Source organism: Rhipicephalus microplus, chromosome 4, assembly GCF_043290135.1.
Source record: "Rhipicephalus microplus isolate Deutch F79 chromosome 4, USDA_Rmic, whole genome shotgun sequence".
Classification (NCBI taxonomy): Eukaryota; Metazoa; Arthropoda; class Arachnida; order Ixodida; family Ixodidae; genus Rhipicephalus; species Rhipicephalus microplus.
Window position 1 is genome coordinate 29,170,398 of NC_134703.1, and position 9,937 is coordinate 29,180,334.

A 9,937-nucleotide genomic window follows, 5' to 3' on the forward strand; every position below is an offset into this window, starting at 1 on the left:
GGGTCATTGGCCGAGCCCATCCTCAGCCCAGAAGGCTTTGAAAGCTTTGCTGCGCTTTTTGCGGACAACTGGCCTCAGAGACAGACTTTAGTGTCTTATACTCTCTGATGTTGCCTTTCCTCTGTCGCATTTTTTTTTGTAATTTCTCTCTGTCTTCGCAACATTTCTTTTTAACACCTTTCATTCCCCTCACCCCTTTCCCCAGCACAGGGTAGCCAGCTGGTCTAAGAACTGGCTAACCTCCCTGTCTTTCCGCTTAAACTTTCTTCCTCCTCCTCCTCGGTCACGCTTCCTAACGTGAGCAAACAAGAGATCTTGTTATACACATTTATAGTTGATGTCGAATCTACTGAGAATACGAGTGAGGCAACTCTAGAAAACTGGTGTAGAAGCACAGAATACACTCACGACGCTTAATTTATATTTAAGACGGCCCACTTCTGATTGTTGTAATAGTTTCTCGTGGGCGGTGGAACGGAAAGCTCTCGAGCAGGCCCAATGTTTTCAACGGCATTATTCCCACGAGTTTTGCGTTTATTGAAGGTACGAGATCATACATGCAAAAAAAAAAGAGCTTATATCTGTTGAGCAACATTGGGAAATACATAACGTTCATCAGTATGTTCCGTGATCACAATAAAACTGTTCACAATATTATTGGAAGTTAAACCTCAGTTAAGTAAAACTGAGTGACGCATAGACCTCATTTCCATTCGTACATATTGGTAGTGTAGCATAAAACGAGCTTGGATAGTGGTTGTTCGAACCATTCCCAGTTCGAAATGTGATTAATTTTTCATCCGCGCATATTTAAATACGTTTCAATCAGCAAAAATTAACATGTAAACATTTGTGATGTACTTGTCAAGCGATTCTATCAAAACAATAAAGGCAGCTGTGTGCAGGGCTGCCAAGCCTGAAAGAATTGCGGAGCGGGGCTCCTTCTTTGCTTCTCGTCTGTTGTGATCGGTTTCCTAAATTTTATACTCTTTTTTTTTTCTCTCTCCTTTCAAGCTTTTTTTTCATTCCTGTTAATTTATTTTTCTTTCTTGCAATATGAATTTTTCTTCTTGTGTTCCCCTTTCTTACTCTCTCTTTATATTTCGCACTTGCATCCTCTTATCATCATCAAGGATCTTGAAGAACAAGAGGAAGAAGACTTCTCATTGGCGCGAGCGCGCGCTCAATATGCTGCACATGGACGGTTACGCCACGAAACGGCGACAGCACGTGGCGGATAGTCCGGCCCTCGTACAAAGTGTTCTGTACTTGAAAAATTTTCCTAGGTGCGCTACATGCTCCGAGCAAAAACAAAGATCTAAACAAAAAAAAACTTCTTTTAAATGCGAAACATTTCTTAGCGAACTTCAGCGACATTAAGCGTATATATCTATCTATCTAGCCGCCTATGATTTTTAGGTCTCCTGGCCGTTTCGATACTGGCATCGATACCAAACTTGGTATGGCATAACACGACTGTATGAAGAACATATTTGACTAGTCATAACATGAAAATCAAGACACATATGTCATGAATGACGATTGATATGTGGGGTTTAACGTCCCAAAACCACCACATGATTATGAGAGACGCCGTAGTGGAGGGCTCCGGAAATTTCGACCACCTGGGGTTCATTAACGTGCACCCAAATCTGAGCACACGGGCCTACAACATTTCCGCCTCTATCGGAAATGCAGCCGGCACAGCCGGGATTCGAACCCGCGACCTGTGGGTCTATGTCATGAATGTCATGATTCACATTTCATGGTACTTCAACTCTTGCGGAGGTTTCGTTCACATGGCATGTTGCAAAACTGGTATGGTATAGCATGATTGCATGGCGAACACAAGCGACAGACCCTAACATGAAAATCATGACATGCGTGTCATGTAACAACATGACTACGTTCCACGCTCATGATGCACTCGCGGCCGTTTCGCTGGCTTCGCATATACCAAAATTAGTATTATCGGACGTAAAGGGATGACGATGGTATGTGACTTATGCAAACAGGATAATGATGAGATGCGTGTCATGTAACAACGTGACTACATGCCAGACTGATGATGCACTGACGGCCGTTTCGCAAGCTTCTCATATGCCAAATTTGGTATCACGTGACGCCAATGGATGACGAAGGCGTGTGACTGGTGTAAACATGATCATCGTGAGATGCGTGTCGTGTGACAACATGACTACATGCCACAGTCAAGGCGCCAATACATTTCGACGTGACCCGGTGCGCGTACGCATCAGCGTTCGTTTCGTCGCGTCATGCCGGCGTTGCCACGCCAAGCGCCGGTCCTGCAGCCATATACTCGCAGGCGCGCGCCGCGTTGCTTTGACGCATGCGCGTTTCAGCGCGTCCGGCGTCCCTCCGTGACGAAAAGAGGAAGACGCAGTGCTGTCTGGGTAACGCATCGGCGCGAAGTGCGGCATGTCGCATTTCGCGCCAGTTGTCATCGGGCCGCACCGACGGACGCTGGTCGCGCGCCTGGCGTCAGACTATAGAGTGCTCGCATTTTGCTAACGTTGCGTCGCTGTGCCCAGCGTGCGCGCGCGTCAACGCTACATTGGAGTATATTGGGCCCTTCATGATACGCTCGCGGCCGTTTTGCTAGCTCCAGATATACCAAATTTGGGGTTAAGTGACGTCGTTGAATGACGAAATATATGACTGGTGCAAACGTGATAATCCCGACACGCGTGTCATGTAAGAACATGACAACATACCACGCTCATAGCATGCTCGCGACCGTTTTGCTAGCTCCACATGTACTAAATTTCGTACTACACGTCACGTGGATAGATGACGAAGGTAAACGACGCATCCAAACATGATAATCGTGACACGGAAGCCATGTACGGCATCATTTATTTCCACCTCCTCACGTCGTGCTGATTTTAAAGTGACACATCAACATTTCTGATTCGTACTTCGCATATAATCGGTTCCCACTGTACGGGGGATCTGCTAATTTTTCTTTAGTCATTTCAAAACTTCAACTTCCCCAATGACCATATTTGTCTTTTTAGTCACCGTCAGACGGGTGAATTTTTTTTCTGCTGTTTGAACGTAAAAAAGTAAGCTCTCGAAAGCAACAGTAACGAATATTACTGATGCTCAGAAATGTTTTCTGGCGTTGGTTTCTGAATAAATTCAAAATGGAAGTGGACATGGCAAGTTCAACGTGAGGGCCGTGGTCGTATACCAAAGGAACACCTACAGCCACTGCTGTTGTCGTCGTCGTCGTCGTCGTCGTCGTCGTCGTTGTTGTTGTTGTTGTTGTTGTTGTTGTTGTTGTTGTTGTTGTTGTTGTTGTTGTTGTTGTTGTTGTTGTTGTTGTTGTTGTTGTTGTTGTTGTTGTTGTCATCGTCGTCGTCGTCATCTTACATGCTGCTTGTGAGACATACTTATTAGAGAAAGCTTGGTGAAGCAAGTCAAGCAAATTTAGTGTGTAGAAGTAAGATAATTATCACGATGAACACTCAAAAAGCTCAGCAGAAACGATTTGCGTAGGATTTGAAGGCAACGATCTGGTCACCATTTCGTTCCTTCGTCTCATTTGTACTGCTCGAGTCAAACGCAGAAGTTAATAGGCCAGTTTTTTACGCATTCCAATATTCAGCCTCGGCACATCTCATGTCCTCCAGCGCAAGCAACGAGCTAAATATTCAGCTGTACCTGTTCATGATTGGGTCTACGGAACGTTGACGCCGCTTTAATAAAACCACTGTCTGTATACGTATCGCCACTGTTGCTCTCTCTCTCTCTCTCTCTATCTCTATCTCTCTCTCTATCTATATTTATCTATCTATCTATCTATCTATCTATCTATCTATCTATCGTTTTTTCTTTCCTTCTTTCTTTCTTTCTTTCTTTTTTTCTGTTTCACTCTCTCTATGTAAGACTGAATCAAGGAAGAGGGCTTCAAGGTAGCGTTATACGGCCCTGTTCGTAACTTCGTGTAGATTTTAGCCATTTAGTCTGCTATTAAAGTTTGAGCAAACTTAAAACTTTAAAATTGCGTGGCTAGGGGTTGAGTGTCTTCAAGCAACAATGCAGCAGTGATGACGCATGCAATGCTTGCTTGAAGTACCGCGCGCGTGCTATAAGCAATCGAATCGGGACAAAACATGCCAGAGGCTTGCTTTGTATTGTGGGTACACCGCTGTACGCTCCGAAGCAGGCGATATTCCAACGACATCGACGCGCGAGCTAACCATACGCCTCCTGCGCTCATCTCCGTCCATCTACGTCCTCATTAACGTTCACGGCTGTGTTGGTCGAAGGGCGAGTACGGGCTCCACTAATGCGCGTTTACGAAAGGCAGCGGCGGGTTGCACGCCGTCGAGGCTGCCTAACGGTATCGGCCGTGCGAGAGATTATTCGTTTATGAAATCGGCAGCGCGCTCTGCGCCGCGAGATCAAGCCAATTTCGAAAAGTGCCGCTCGTACACGGGTGCAAATACGGCATTGAGAGCGAAGCAAAGGTCACGCGTTGAGGAGAAGCGAACTTGCGTAATTGCAGGAGAGGAGCTAGCACGATCCCTCGGAAGCCCCCAACTATAAGAACTTTACACAGCATCCCTGCTAACACGCGCGCGACTTGAATTTGCAAAGAACTCGTGGTTACAACCCAATGCTTGGTCCGCGGCAGTTGTTCAAGCCCAGAGAGTCGTTTCGGGGGGAGAGGGGTGTAAAGCGAACTTTTGAGCCCGTCGTGTTACTGAGGCACCGTCGTGCGCCGCAGGCGTTCAAAGTTTAAACCCACAAAAAACATTTTTTTTACGTATGTGGCCACAGTGTATTAGAAAAACAGTATTTTGTGGCAGCTCCATGGCTTTTATGATAGCTTTAGAACACATCGTTCATTATGACGCAATTTCATTGTTGCCGGCTGTCGCTCACTTTGTTCTTGCTTAATTTACAATTCAACACGCCTGTTCAAGTAATTACGTACTTAACGGCTAATTAGATTAAGTCTGTTTCTACTGTAGAAATACGAACATATACAGTACCGGGCAAAAAGCGACACACCCTTTTACGGGCGTCATATCGATAGAAGCGACTTATTAGAACGTCTGTAAATCGCAAGGACAGTGAGACTTCTCGTCAGTTTCGACGGCACTCGGAACTTCGCTTGTGATTTGATGTATAGAAAGCACCGCACGTCATAATTACCCGCGTTAAATTCTGCGCTATTCGCACCATCCTGGGCGACATTTCAAATAGCATTCGGTCATTAAATATCAGTATAACGTATTGTTCGCTCAGAGGCTCAACGTCTCAAGCACCAAGGCATGCGTAAAAGACTGTGGAACCTAGATGGCTATAACAAAGAGTTCAGTCCCATGAAGCGCCCTTCAGTATTTTATTTGGAGCTAGTCTAATTAGCACTCGAAACCAAATGTTAATTCACAGTAAAAAAACAACAAAGACAAAATCACGGTTCTTTTGACAATGAACAGCGAGGTTTTTTGACGCGTATTAAAGAGATGGCGAATCAGAAAGTCTTTAGCCCCCCTCCCCCTATTCACCTTCTTTCATTTCTTCGCCAAATTACTGCTTTAAATGCAAAGTGAACAGATCGATTCACAGCGGCGGATCTTTCTTATCTGTCGGCAATTCTACTGCATGGCACTGCCACCATGGAGTTGTTGAAAATGACAACTGTGCATGCTTCACAGATCCGACTCTCTCCCCATTGAAACAAAATCAGTAAATGAGCGGCGGCAGCTTGTATAGAACCATGCAGTACCTCCTACGCTGCGAGTGGGCACTCTACCACTTCAGCACTGCTGCACTGCACTTTCGGATGAAGCGGCCCTCGTTCTTCATCCGCTTTCATGCACTGTGGACTGTTGCAGACCAGGCGAGCTCTTGTTCGCCTGCTTCTACGGCTCACACCACTGTGAGGGATCGGCCAATCACGATTTCGTATTCCTCGTCTTTTTCTTACTACACATTCTTAGTTTCATGCATCGGGTGAGTAATTATATACAGATTTCTTTGACAAACGACTCTGTTATCAAAAAAAAAAAAAAAGTCGGAAGTATTTCTTCTTCAAGAGGCGTTTGCAGATGCATCTGATTTGTAGTAATGAGTTATATAATGCACGCAATCCACCTCCCTCCCCCCACCTCTGACGATACATTTTGGCCCTTTTGCTTCCTAATATATTTTCGCGATTGGTAGCTGAACATACGTTGATCGCTTGGTTGTCGTACTTATCTGACTCTTCCAGAATAAAGATACTACGTATTCCCGCAAATGCAAGTTTCGTAACATGATGCGACGCGCTCAGAAAGCGAGCAGTAATTAAGCCGCAACTATTTATCAATGTATAGCAACCGCACTGTTTATTATTTCCATTTGATTCAGCTCCAGTTCAAGTTTGTAGTGTGGTCTCCACATGTAGAAAATTATTCTGAATTTCTACCGTGGGAAAGTGCTTGTGATGCAGGATCTGTGTTTTTTTTTTTCCCACATGCTCTCCCATAGTAGAGTACCTAGTACTCTAAATCGTTAACCACTTTTTATAAACACACATAAGGTGCTTCAGCCACGATTACATACTTGAACACTTAAAATTAAAAAAAAAGTTAATTTAAAGGGTTGTTCGAGTGAGCGGTTATGAGTACCTCATTTGTTAAAACATCCGTAGGTGAATAAACCACCCATCGTAAGAATACACGTAGTTTATATACATGAACGGTGTAAACATACTACCCATGACTAGTTTGATTTTTTCTTTTAGTTATAACCGCTCATAACAACGCAGAATAAATACTTCCGCCACTACATTTTACAAACAAACGCTTGTCTACAACAAAAATATTTATGGTACTAGCGTGCAATGAAAATCACTGGAATGTTCGCATAAAACTCAATGCGACTTTTACGTGCTGTCGGGAACGATAGAATGCATCGCGAAGAGTCCGATAAACTACCTTATCGCGCAGTGCGCGGATGTTTGAATACCTAACTTTAATGTGCGGAAAAGTAACGGCTTGCAAGATGATAACAAAAAAAATGGAACGTCATTTATCGCACGCGAGTTATGCTTGAAGTTACTTTCGGAAAGATAAAAAGAACATTAAAACATTAAAAAGGGATAGGAAACGCTGCGTTGAAGACCAGGCCACGAACCACCATGGTGTTCTAGTGGTCACTGTGCTCGAGTGCATTATTCGAAGGCCACGGGATCGAATCCGGGCCGCAGCGGTGGCATTATTGCTGAAGGCCCGTGTGCTTAGATTAGATTGATTGATTAATTGATATGTGGAGTTTAACGTCCCAAAACCACCATATGAGCTTAGATTAGGGCGCACGTAAAAGAACACCAAATGGATGAAATTGCTGTAGCACTCCACTACGGCGTCCTTCATAACCGTATCGTAGTTTTGTGACGTAAAAAAACATTCGCATTTATTCTTATACCAGGCCACGACTATCGCTGATGGCGCGAAGAAACCAAGGGAAGCGATAATATAGAACCACTGAGCATGATCTCAACGCAGCTTTTGTAAAGAGCGGCTGAAGACACCATTTGCAATTTCCTGAAGAGTGGCCGTCTGCTCGGGAAAGCGAGAGCAGACGATTTAATGGCCTCATAGCGAAACACGGTGTGCTCGTTCGTCCCATCCATCTCTCAACGCTTCGTGCCGGCACCCGGTGAGTCGCAAAGCCACTCACCGCTCTGGCGGCTTATCTCAAGTTCCCCTCCTCAGCTCGACTCGTCCAACATCGCTTTCGTCGGAGCTATAATTGGAGATCCTTATCTACGGTCGATTTAGCTCATCCCGCTCTTTTGATAGGTGATAAACGCGTCACGACTGAGTGACGAAGCACGCACTCGATATTGCCGCCGGATCCCGTGCTTATATGCGGCGACCTTTTATAAAGCACTCAATTGTTTCACTGTGTAGAGCGAATAATCGGCGCGAATGTGTCTTACATAATCGACGTGTGACGAGTTGGAGTACGCTCATTTCGAACGCCTTCAGATTCATATGTCGAGGTAAGCATGTAGCACATTTGCCTTGGCGGGTATGAATTGTTAGAAAGCGTCCCATACTACGTAAAAGACGGGTGCAATTTCAGACTTCCGTCATTACGTTCTCACACAGCAGAGCGCGATAGTAACCAGCTCCTAGTCTCGCTGATCGGCCTATGTTTGTGATCTTGTTTCGTTCCGTCGTTAAAGCAGAATTTAGGGCGATTTGGTACAGCCCAGGTGGGAGATTATAACGGGGAAAACGCGCAACGTCTCATCATTTCTTCGTCGGTGTTGCCAAGTGCGTTTCGTTGTATTAACGCGCCGCGGCGTCACAACAACGGACGACCGCCGAGAAGTTAAAGGTGGCAACGTGCGATCGCGACAAACAGGAGGCAAAAAAGAAGCGGCGACCCACCTTGGCAAGGCAGGGCCGTCAAAAGGCGTGGTCTCGCCACCACGGGACCTCCTCGGCAAACGGGACCGTGGCGCGAAGCCGTTTTTACGCAACCGCGCCCCGGCTTGTCCGCTGCAGACGACGCAGCAGCACGTCGTCGTCTGCTCTTGCACACGGCGAGTACGTCTGCCCGGGGATCTTCTTCGCAAGCGTCGCCGGTGGCGCCGAATCCAAAGGCCGGCTGCACCACTTTCTTCGCAGCCGCCGGGAGGAATGCGACAGCGCCTGGTCGTCTCGCCACCCGCGGCTGGATTCACCGAGGGGTTCAAGATGGTGTGCCACAGAGAAGAAGCTTCGGCGGATGGTGTGGTGACAGCAGGTGCGTCGAGAGTGTTACGTGTGAGTGGTTTCGGTAGGGAGGAAAAGCCCGCCTCCTGCCTCTCTCTCTCTCTCTCGACAGCCCGAGCGGCGGCCCACCCGAAGTAGCGCGGTGCGCGGCACAAGACCTGTGGCGAGAGCAGCACTGTGCCGCGGCGGTTATAGGCAGCAGAGCGCCGCCGCGGCGGGACGCCGAGCGACGGCGCCGAGCGGCGCTCCCGACGTCAACGCCGTCGTTGCGCGTGCGCTCGGCTACTGGCACGCCAGCGGAGAAGCGCGCTTTTCGAGCGTCGCCGCCGACAAGCCGCATTTATGAAGCCCCCCTCTCGCGTCAGCGTAACTCGGTATTACACGTGAAGGAATGATCAAAACTCCCCAGGCTGCGCTGCCATAAAATTGCTTAGGATAGCGGCCTGAGAACCAATGCAGAACTATAGCGTTCTGATAAACAGTGAAAGGATACGTCACCTCCGATCATACAAGTTCCTAGGTGTTATAATTGACAGAGACCTCTCATGGAGCTCACATGTATCATACATGAAAAGGCGATTGACAGGCATCTGTCATTTGTTCAAGCTCTTCGCTGGAAAGAACTGGGGAATGTCCACAACTGCTATGTTGCGACTACACAGGATTCTTTTCCTTGGATTCCTTCGGTACAGCCTACCTGTGTTAAGCCTACCTACAGCCTACCTGTACAGCCTACCTACAGCCTACCTGTGTACAGCCTACCTGTGTTATGCAAGTAAAACAAGCATACGAGTGCTTCAAACTGTCCAGGTTTAAGCACTCCGGATATGTTTAGGCTTGCCCCATAGTGCGTCAACAGCGGCAACTATCGCCATCACAATGGACAACCTCATCAAGACCCACATTAATGTGGAAGTGCTGAGGACACATATACGACACCTTGCTCGAGCTCCTCGACATCACCTCCTCTCTACCAGTGGTCCGACCATGCACATCTTACTGCAAAACAGTGACCGCACATGGTGAGTCGATCCCAACTTGGTTCTCTCCTGCCGCTAGACCTGTGACTCCGCCATGGTGCCTCGCTCAACCAATGATTAATATTAACATACCTGGCGTCCAGAAAAGGGCCAATTTGTCGTCACCGGCTCTTAAACAGCTCACACTACTTCTCTTGCATGAGAAATACC

The 9,937-nt window shown here is 46.9% G+C and overlaps 1 protein-coding gene across 3 annotated transcripts in view; it reads right to left on the bottom strand.

The window, feature by feature from the left end:
• The window catches only part of Dgk (diacyl glycerol kinase 1), a 422,138-nt gene extending 413,296 nt beyond the window's left edge, over nt 1-8,842 (bottom strand). For all 3 annotated transcript variants that reach the window (XM_075892403.1, XM_075892402.1, XM_075892401.1), the window contains exon 1: nt 8,421-8,842. The gene's annotated coding sequence lies outside the window, so the exon portion shown is untranslated. The remainder of the gene's footprint in view (nt 1-8,420) is intronic.
• Between the last annotated feature and the right edge of the window lie 1,095 nt (nt 8,843-9,937).